Genomic DNA, 10,648 nt, shown 5'->3' on the forward strand with positions numbered 1-10,648 from the left:
ATTTTCTATTCAGAAAAGCAAACACAAAGCAAGGCTGCAGTTCCCTTGCTTCCTGAAAGCCTACTCGGCACCTCACAGCCTGGCCTCGCTCGTCCGCCGCGAGTCTCAGCCGAGAGCAGCCCACAGCCACTTCGTCAGGCCCAGAAGGGCTCCCGGGACCAGGCCCACTTCCGGTTTCCGCTACCCCCCCGCCCCCCAGGAGCCCCGCTAAGCTGCTCCCCTGGCGCCTCAATCCGCTCTCCGGGCGGACGGGCCCCGTGGCTCTGAACACCAACCAAGTCTCCCCTGTGGGGCACACGTGGCCTTCCCGACCCCAGCACGCCGGCGCAACGGGTGCATTTGCCCCACAGAGCAAAGGAAAACCAACTGCGCCTGGGACTCGTAGAGGAAGAGTTTCAGGCGCCTCCGAATGAGCCCGCAGGTGCCAGCATCAGGAGAGCCCCTGAGCTAGCTGGCAGGTCCCGAAGTAGGGGGACTCTGCTCCCCACCCGCTGCGAGCCAAGTCCGCCCCGCACTCACCGGGAAACCGAGGCTCGGACAGAGAGCACGGCCTCGGCTCTGCCACACACAGGGCTCGAGCTAGACTCGAACGTAGCACAGGCCAGTTACCTTGCGGTCAGACCTCAGAGCCCAAAGCGCGTCTGAGGCTGGGAGAGGTGATGAGCAGCGGGGCAAGGGCTGGGAGCCTTGGGCCGCTGGGAGTCGCCCCCACTTTTGCTCCCTCCGTCTGGGAAATCTAACCTTTACTTGCAGGGTTTTCATCTGCAAGGGCCAAAGCAGGGATCCTGTGTGGATTCCTGGTGATCTGTGCCATCGGATTCGGATTTTCACCGCTCCGGCTCAGGTTCCATTCCCAATCAGGGAGACCTTTGGGCACTGTCTCCTCACTTAGGATTTTCCTTTTCATCCCGGTAAGTGCGGTGTACACCAACGGGCATGTGCAGAAGTGCCTCTACACTGAGGCCCTAAATACCAGAGGTCCAGACTCAGGGTCCTTGTGATCTCCTGGCTGGGAGAGGAGAGCTGGGATGAGCAGCCAGGGCAGCGGCTCAGCTCCATTCACCTCACAGACCTAACGTCTCACTTCAAGGGTTTTCGTCTAAAGAGAACCTGGGACTTGACTTTATCACTCCTTTCAAACAGACGAACAAACAAACAAACAAACAAACACGCCTTGAAACATACAAAACAAGTGGCAGGAGTGGTGACGTCCTGTATCCCTCAGCTAAGTGCCCCAGTTAGCATTTGCCCCCATTTCCTTTCTCTCTCTCCATAGATATGTTTGAAAGTACCCTGCAGACATCTCAAGAGAACTGGCTGGGCCACTGTTGCTCCTTTCCTTGGGCAATGTCCCTCAAAACCAGCCTCCGCAGGACCTTTCCTCCAAGGCCAGGGGGGGACATCGTCCTCTGGAGGAGGCCCCTCTTGTCCCTTCAGGAACCAGACACCTGTTGCCTTCAGGCTGCTAGAGAAGCTTCGGGCAGGCCGAGTGTTACTTGCCTCTCCCAGATGGTGCAGGCCAGCCGTGTCCTGTGCTTGTAGGAACACGATGAGGTTGTCATGCCTCCAGCACCACCTGCCCTCTGGACTCCTTCTGGTGGCTTTGGTGGGCAGCGGGTCCAGGGCCAGCCTGAGCTCTAGAACCCCCCAGCCCAGGAGACACCCTTCAGGGAGGTGCAGGTGCAGCACCCCTTAGCTCCTGCCCTCCTGACTCTCTGTGCCCTGCAGGGATCTTAAACGGTCCTGGCCCAGCAAAAGGTGAAGAATCCTTTCTGGTGGTGGGAGGATGAAGGGAGCAGGTGGAAAATTCTTCAAAGGGAAGGGGGAAGTTTTCAAGAGCTTTCCAGAGTTGTCTGTGTTGATGCTGTCAGGTGGGTGGCTGTCCTGTGATGATGGTGCTTAGTCTTACCTTGTCCTGGCCTTGAGCTGGTCCTGGCTCCAGTCTGAGTCCAAGCAGACACAGGCAATTTCAAGTTTGTATTCAGTTGTGCCTCTCCCCAAAGTGAGGAAGTGCCTGACCTCCTATTTCCAGGACCCCAGTGGGGGTCCAAGGGTGCTACTGATGCCATTGATGGGGTTTTCTCCCTTCCTTCTTTTCTTTTTTTCCTTTTCCTTCCTCCCTTTCTCCCTCCCCCTCCCTCCCTCCCTTCCTCCCTTCCTCCTCCTTCCCTTCCTTCCTTCCTTCCCCTCTTTCTTTATCCCTCTCTCTCTCTTTTTTTCTTTCTTACTTCCTTTTCATGTTTTTTTAAGTAATCACTACACCCAAGGTGTGTCAGCTGGAACTCACAATCCAGAGATCAAGAGATGCATGCTCTACCAACTAAGGCAGCCAGGCACCCATCCAACTTCCTTTCTTGCTGAATCTGTAACTCAGGGAAAAGAACAAAAACAGTTTAGCTGTAGATAGGTTAGTGGTGTCGGTGCCAGGTCCAAGAAAAAAAAATCAAGTGAAGTCTCGAGTACTTTTAAAACACTTTAGAGGATCTAAATAATTGATATATAATGCCATAGAAGATGTTTATATCATGTCGTATTTCTAAAGAGGACTCCTTGTGTGCATCAGACTGGTTTAATAATTTTGATCTAAAAACTGCTTTATGTTGTCTTCTCGATTTTCTAATACTGTAGAAAATATTGGTAAGATAGTATTCCAGTTTATACAAGTCTTGGGTTTATTTTCTCTTCAAAATCCCAGTGACCCTTAGCTGCCTAAATCTCCTATACTGGTTTTACTGGTCCAACAAACACACTTTAATCCAGTACTATTTAAGAGTTTATACAATACGAAATTATGTGTTTCGGTAGGATAAATACATCATATGATACTTTTAATGGAGATTAAGTCTTATAATTCTGGAAATCATAGTGACTCAATTACTCTTACAATTCTGGGGGGTAAACCTTTTTAGGTATCATATATGATCCCAGCATGCACTTCTCCATTATGTGTCAGGTGCATTTGCAATTTTAAGATCGATTGTGATCTTTAAGTTCTCCCAATGATACTAAATTGAGTTAATTAATGTAGCATCTTAGCCTAGAGCATTTCTAATGAGGAGAGAAGTCACAAAACACCTTTAATATAGAGCTGCTGCACATTTTTAGACATTAGATAGAGTGGCTGATGGAACAGGTTAAGAGGAGTGAACCTTTAGGAGATATCGGTGAGTGTAAAAAACACATGCGATGTCTGCTCCAGCAAGTAAAGGGCTATCAGTGAATGGTAGGGCAACTTTAAAAGATGTGAGCGATTCGGGGGAGGAAAAAAAAAAAAAAAGATATGAGTGGATTATTGGAGTCCCTGAAAAGACTGGAGGGAAAGAAGCAATTTTTGAGGAAACGACAGAAGAATTTCCAATCATAAAAATTATAAACCCACCCATCCAAGGAGCCAAATGAACACAACGAATGAGTACAAGACACACGAAGAAAACCGTATCTAGTCACATCCTAATTATATTGCTCAAATCCATGGGAAAAGAAAACCAAATCTGCAAAGCGGCCAGAGGAGAAAGGCGTGGTACCTACGGTTTTCTGCTGGATGGAAGGATTGTGAGAGGGCACTGGAGCAACCTCAAAGTCAAGGAGGATGTCCCCTCCAAAAGAGGCTTTCAAAAATGAAGGGGAGTGACACTGACAGACAGAGGAATGTTGAAAGGCCGACCACGTCACCAACTAGAGCAATTGCTCTTCCAGGACGCTACTCTGTAGAAATATTAGTCAACTACGCGAACGGTGACGACAGCAGTATTGGTAACCATAAAACCCTAGACTCAACCTAATGTACAGAGTATAAGGAAAGGGTTGAATAAATACTGGCACAAAAGCAGGGTGGCAGAAACTGCACTGTTAAAAGGCATTCGGAGGGTTGTACTCTTGCGAGGACTTCGGGATTCCCGGCGACCTGCTTTCCTCCAGAGCTCTCCCTCGTGGCCTTCCGATCTTGGCTTCGGTCCTCCTGTTGTGCCCGTGCCCAACGACACTGTCTTGTCCCTTCTAAAAGAAGAACCACCGCGTCCCTGGGTGGGCTCGAACCACCAACCTTTCGGTTAACAGCCGAACGCGCTAACCGATTGCGCCACAGAGACCTTCGCGGAGCCCCCGCCCACATCCCGGTAGAGAGCAAGCGCGCGCTCAGCGCCAGGGGGAGCCACCCGCCTTCCGTCTCAGGCGACTGGGGCCCGAGGGGAGCTGACGGCCGGTGGCTTCCCGGGACCGTTCTTCCCGTTTGGTCCGCCGGCGCCCGCCCTTCGGCGCCGCTGGCGCTCCGCTCGCTCCACTCGGCCGCCGTCGGTGTGGGGGAAGCTGGAGAGAGGGTGAGGTGCGGGCGGTCCGAGGGGGGCAAACGCCAGGAGGCGGCAAGGAAAAGCGGGGGAGGCGTGGACGGGACAAGGAGACTTCCCAGGACGCCCGTGCAGAGGCGCCGGCCGGACTGGGGGACCGGAGAATGGTTTTTGCGGTTGTTCGGTCTTTATCGCGTAGGACAGTTGAGAGGAAGGGAAGGAAAATCCGAGAGCCGGCGGGGAAGAGAGCACAGCACCCGTACCTGCAGTTTCTCCGAAAAGAAAACAGCGCAGTAACTGGAACGACTTTGCGTCCAGAGTCCTGGAGCGACGGCCAAAGCCTGCCGCCGGGAGGGTGGCGCGCCGTGATCGTATAGTGGTTAGTACTCTGCGTTGTGGCCGCAGCAACCTCGGTTCGAATCCGAGTCACGGCAGCGCTCTCGGGCGCTCGCTGCCCCTCCCCTTTTGCTTTGGGTTTAAGCCCGCCGCGGCTGCGCCCCTTACCTGGGGGCCAGAGAGGCCTGCTTTCCGCAAGGCCACTGGGCGCCGGGAGGTCTTCTTCGTTTCCCCCAAGGAAAGGAAAACTCCCCTCGGCCCTAACCCGGGGACCTCCTCCGCTCTGACTCTGAGCGCGAGTCAGCTGAACGAAATGGCTTCTCTTCAGCGCGGCTCCCAACCAGGACAAGTCCTTGAGTCCCCGACAGTCCAGCGAGGAGCCTCGTGGGCCTGCGTTGCTGGGAAACGGCGTCTCTTTGCTCCTCAGAAAAACCTTAAGGATCTTCAAAGACCAGAGAAAATCTCCCATCGGATAAGTGACAGACCCTCCATAGACCCGCTGAGCGCCTCGAACCTTGGCTCCTGGGAATCTCTGCTTCGGGGGACTTTTTCAGTCCTTGGCTGTCGTCCTCCTTGTCGTCATCACGGCACCCTCTCTAGTCACTCGCGGCATACCCTCAAGGATGGGAAAAGGCCTGTCGGCAGCCGCTTCCCGCCAGATGGTATTCGTGGGGATGCCGCTGAGAGTTGTGCTCCTCCCCCATCTTGGCCAAGACTGGGTGTTTCCTATCCTTATCGTTTGAGTCGTGCTGCTGGGAGTAGTGCTCTCTCCATGTGATGTTAACATCCATTTCTCTGGCGGCTAAAAATATTGAGCTCTCTTTTAGGTGCTCTGTAGGCCTCGGGTGTCTTCGTTTCCCAAGGATCTGTTCATGTCTTTTAACCATCTAAAAAACTTGAGTTGTCTGATTTTTTTTTTTTTTTAATCAGTTTGAAGGAGCTCCTTGCACCTTATAGTTACAGGTTTGGGGGTTTGCTTGCTTGCTTGCTTGCTTGCTTGTTTTGTCAGATATGTTTTGTGAACATTTTCTCCCCGTCTGTGGCTTGCTGTTTTCACGGTCTCGGGGGCGTCTTTGGATGAGAAGCTATGGTTAATGTTGATGAAGTCTAACTTGTCATGTCTTTTTTTTTATATACATATTTTTCCCTGGGTCTTGTTCAGTAAATCTCTGCCTACCACCGAGTCACAAAAGTATCCTCAAAAACTGTTTTTGCCTTTAGCCTTTATGTTTTACGAGGCACCTCCAATTAATTTCTGTGCGTAGTGTGAGGTAGAAGTAAAGCTGTTTCCCGCCCCCGATATTGAACCTATTTCCTTTCCCCGTCGAACCGTTTCTGTGGCAAATGAATTCACCAGGTCAGCTGGGGGTCAGTTTCAAGTGTTTCAGCTGAGTCCATTTATCTATTTGTGTCTCCTGATGCCACCGGCACACTGCACGGTCTATAGGGACTCAGAGTGACCCTTCAGGTCCGGTGGCGCAATAAGCTGTGGGGGCAGCAGGTGTGGGGGTGGGGTGGGGGGTGGGGGGCAGAGATCCGGAATCCAGTCCGGGGCCGCCGAGCCATCCTTGAAAGCGGTCTCCGTCCCCCCGGAGTCTACCGGGTGATGTTGGGGACCCCGGGGTCTCACGCCGGGCGCCTCCCCTCCCGCGCCCTCGCGGCGACGTCGTGTCCGCACGCGACCGCCTCGGGAAGGCGCGTCTCAGGGCAGCTCTGAGGGGCGGCGGGGCCGGGCCGGGCCGCGGCGACTCGCTCCGGGACTCGCGGACCTGGCGGCCCTCGGAGCGTCTGGTGCGGGCTCTTGTTTTGGAGGGAGCGGGGAGGGAACGTCCTTATGAAAGGGGTCCTCGGAGGACAGGTGACCTCCCCGAAGGCCCAACGCCTTCCACAGCGCAGGGGACAATGTCACTCCCGTGGGAAGCCTGCAGAAGAAGAGCTTTGCACCGGCTCCCTGGTGGTCTAGTGGCTAGGATTCGGCGCTTTCACCGCCGCGGCCCGGGTTCGATTCCCGGTCAGGGAATCACCTTTTGCGCGGGAATCTTCCTTTCCTACCCGGAGGGGTGGTGTGCGGGGTGCGCCCCGCACCGCTCGGACTCTTCATCTCCCGCGCCGGGGGGTGGGGCGGCGGGCCGCTTTTCAGGGCGCACGCACCTGGCTTGCCGGCCTCCCCGGGTCCGCCGCCCGCAGAAGTGACCTCAGAGCTTCTAAGCAGCTGGCTCGTGTTTACGCTACGCGGCAGAGGTTCCAAACCGTGTGGGGCCGCCCCAGGGGCGCAGAGCAGGCCGAGCCCCGAAAACCCCAGCTCTGCAGGCCAAGCCACGGCGCGCTGTTCGCGTGTACCCCAGACACCGGCCCGTGGGCCCAGCTCCTCAGCTCAGTTCGCGCAGAAAAGGCTTACTACGCGTTCGGAAGCCGTGCCTGGACCGATAGCCGCGAGGAGGGTTGAGAGGAAGGGGAGCGCCGGGAGGGGGGCGGGTCCTCCTCGAAGGCTGTCCCATTCGCAGATTAAGCGGTGTAGGGAGGTGACGCTCACTGACCCAACACAGGAGGCAAGGGAGGCGTGCACTAAATGGAAAACTGGTATTGCTTCCGCAAGCCGAAGGTAGGGGTAAAAATCAACAAACACCAGGATACCAAAACGATGATACCACAGGCAATTCCCACCGTTTCTCCGGGGGCTGTTGCATTTAAACCCTGTAAACTCTCCCAGGCACTGGGCACATTTTCTTTTTTCCCTTCGACACTGGCTCCGAAGACCTGTTGGGGTAAACGCGACGTCTTCTGCGAGGCACGAAGAGAGCGAGCGAGGGCCGGGAGAGGTGCTGCGGACCGAGGCTGCAGAGGCAGCGGGAGCCGTGTGGAGATGAGGCCGCGCAGGGGCTGCGGGGCGGTGGGTGCGGAGCCGCTGCTGAAAGGCGGACGGTCCGAGCGGAGAACTCGTGGGTTCTCCTGAGGCGGGTGTGTGTTGGGGGCGGGGGGGCGGGCGGAAGGGCGTCGCTTGAACTCCTTTCGGGAGCGGTTTGGAAGAATGGCGAGGGTTGGGTTGGAGGGGAAGGTGGTGACCCTGAGCGTACCAGGGAGGGAGGGAAGGCTGCAGAGGGGGGCAGGGGGGAAACCTGGGTAGGCAGGGAGACTAGAGTTTGGATGGTGTTTTTTTCACAACGAGTTTCGTCCGTTACATCCTGAGTGCTCTTGACCCTGTGGTCGTTTTTAGCCCCCATGTGGGTCTTTCCTCCTGGGCTTGTCAATCGGGGCACCAAAAATTGCCCTTTTCCCCTTTTGTTCATACTCAGACCCGGGGCTTTTGCACAGTGTGGCATCAAGAGGCTGCTTTTTAAGAGACGGGACACCGTGTCGAGAAACATGGATGACGTGTTGGAGGTGCAGAACGCCACCCGGTTCCAGCGGGCGGCCCCGGAGGGCTTCTCTGGTGATTCACTCCAAGAAGTCCAGGAATTTTAAGTTCATCCCTGCCATCTGGGGAATGATAAAGGTAGAGTTTTCAAAGTAAGAGAATACAATCTACTTCATTTCCGATTGCAAGATGGTTTTTGGTTTGGTTTGGTTTGGTTTGGTTTGGTTTTGGGGTTTTTGGGGGGGGTGGTATTCTTTGATTTGTTTTTCCTGAAGCTTGATCGGTACCTTAAAAAAAAAGAGAGAGAGAGAGAGAGAGAGAGAGCCTAAAGGTAGATGTCAAGCTTGGCACTAACATTCGCACGTGCCCATGCAAAAAGTAAAAACAGAGGCATCAAAGCTCCTTCTGCTCCTAGGTGGATTGCCAGGATAATTTTGTTTTCTGTTCCAGGACCTTGAGGGCTAGGAACACAGAAATGGACATTTTCAGTCCCATCTAGTCCTGCCCCTTCAAATCCCAGGGCTCTTTGGACAAGGCGGCCTTGGCACTACAAACATCATCAAGAAAGGGAAAGTTTAAAACACCCATGAGAATAAATAAATAGAGTAAGCAAGCGCACAAGCAAGCAGGCGCCTGGCTGGCTGACTCCGTAGAGCCTGGGACTCTTGCTCCTCGGGGTTGCAAGTTCCAGCTCCACGTTGGATGTAGAGATTACTTGAAAATAAAATCTTGAAAAATAAAGTAAATAAAAAGCCCCTGAGGAAACTGTGGCCACAGGTGCTCGACCTCTATTGGATTTAGCCTTGAGTACACATAGCCTGGGTAGTCTGGGAGACCTTAGGCCATCAGCTTGGTGTGGTATGTCCCAAGAGCCTGCCAGAGGAGAACATATTCAAAGGAGAACATACTCATCCTAGGGCTGTAGAGATACCTTCCAATAAGATTGCCAGAGAATCAACTAGCATCTAGAATTCAGTTACAAGACATAAGAAGGAAAGCTCAGGTACCTGGAATTTTAGAGATGCTTCCATCAGTCCTTGTATCAGAGCAGACATGAAGACGGAAATTAGGAAATAATTCTGAATCAAACAAAACTGAAAAGACTGCAGCTATGGCACAAGGTGTGCTGAAACCGGTCTTCAGAGGACAAAACACAGCTTTAAATGTAAATCATGACAATTAGGGCTGATCGCTAACGAGCTAACCCTCCATCACAAAGAGTTACCCAAAAAATAAACAAGAACAACAAAAGCAGATAGGACCAGAAATTAAATATAAAAGCAGGAATTTGAAAATTAGAAATGCGAGTTTAAAAATTGAAAAAGAGGGGCGCCTGGGTGGCTCAGTCGTTGGGCGTCTGCCTTCAGCTCAGGTCATGTTCCCAGGGTCCTGGGATCAAGTCCCACATCGGGCTTCCTGCTCAGCAGGAGGCCTGCTTCTCCCTCTCCCACTCCCCCTGCTTGTGTTCCCTCTCTCGCTGTGCCTCTCTCTGTCAAATAAATAAATAAATAATCTGTTATAAAATTAAAATTAAAAAAGAAATGAAAATAAGAAAGCAAATCAGAAATAAATGTACAAAAGAGAAAAGTCCTTGAAAAGGCTGCTCTGATTAAACTGGGAAGAAGGAAGTCACTGCTACTGAACGGGTAGACACGGGGAAACAATAAATGAAGATCATAAACACGCATATGCCAACCAGTTAAAAGTTTTAGAGGAAATGTCGGTATATTGCAATAGTGATTTGGGCAGGGGTGTGGAGGAGGACTAGTCCTACAAGCATTAAACTTTTTTTAAAAATTAGAATTCAAAAGTCTTCCTGCAAAGAAAGCTCAAGGAGCAAGAACGTTCATTAGAAGAAATGACTCCCAAAAAAAGAAATTCTAAAAGTATCAAAAGATGGCAGAATCCCCCTACTTATGCGTATGAGTTTGGGTTGAAACCAAAAACCCCAAAAAGTCAATGTGAAAAACAGAAATTACAGGCCTCACTTATTGCTGAGTATACATAGCGGCAAAAGTTCTTTAAAAGACTGAATCAAAATATATATTAAAAAATATGTCATGACAAAATTGGCCTTTACACTGGGGAAACAGTTGATTATCATTAGAAAAAAATGAATTCATCACATCAACAACTTATAGGAGGAAAATCAGAATCACTCAAGCACAGAAAAGGTGTTTGAAAAAATTCATTATCAGTTTATGATTTTTCAAAACCTCTTAGCATAACAGGAAGAGAAGAGAACAGCCCCAATCTGTTAAAAGGTAGCTCCCAAACCAAAAACAAACCCCCCAAAAAACCCTTCAGCACATGTCATAGTTGATGATCAAATACTGACCTTTTCCCCCTACCCTAACCGATTAGGAACCATCAAGAAGCAGACAAAGAGGCCCACCGCAACCAAGTCTCTTCACCACTGTGATGGAGATCTTAGCCAGTGAGAAAAGGCAAGAAAAGGTATGAGAAGTGAAAATGAAGAAAAAGAATACTGTTAAGTATTTATATATGTGAAATAAATTACTGGAACTATTAAGAGAACCGAGTTTCTTTGGTATATACGCAAATAGAGAAAGTGGGCTAAATTGAAGATTCAAAAACCGAAGGTATTCAAAACATAAATGTTCAATGATTATAACATATAAGAATTCAATCCCATGTACTGGGTGGGGGGGGG

General features: G+C 51.5%; 1 long non-coding RNA gene and 3 other non-coding genes across 5 annotated transcripts in view; 3 read left to right on the forward strand and 1 right to left on the reverse strand.

The window, feature by feature from the left end:
• LOC112813270 (uncharacterized) overlaps nt 1–10,487 on the forward strand; it is a 29,442-nt gene extending 18,955 nt beyond the window's left edge. The window contains exons 4-5 of one of the 2 annotated variants that reach the window (XR_012376886.1): nt 7,913–8,112; nt 10,339–10,487. This is a non-coding gene — a long non-coding RNA (uncharacterized lncRNA). The remainder of the gene's footprint in view (nt 1–7,912; nt 8,113–10,338) is intronic. The other variant, XR_012376887.1, reaches the window with a different exon arrangement.
• TRNAN-GUU (transfer RNA asparagine (anticodon GUU)) lies at nt 4,015–4,088 on the reverse strand. Its single transcript has one exon. It is a non-coding gene; the product is annotated as a tRNA-Asn (tRNA).
• TRNAH-GUG (transfer RNA histidin (anticodon GUG)) lies at nt 4,646–4,717 on the forward strand. Its single transcript has one exon. It is a non-coding gene; the product is annotated as a tRNA-His (tRNA).
• On the forward strand, nt 6,568–6,639 carry TRNAE-UUC (transfer RNA glutamic acid (anticodon UUC)). The gene has a single exon. It is a non-coding gene; the product is annotated as a tRNA-Glu (tRNA).
• Nucleotides 10,488–10,648: the final 161 nt, after the last annotated feature.

Source organism: Callorhinus ursinus, unplaced genomic scaffold, assembly GCF_003265705.2.
Source record: "Callorhinus ursinus isolate GAN/ISIS: 27379988/994484 unplaced genomic scaffold, GSC_fseal_2.0 scaffold90, whole genome shotgun sequence".
NCBI lineage: Eukaryota > Metazoa > Chordata > Mammalia > Carnivora > Otariidae > Callorhinus > Callorhinus ursinus.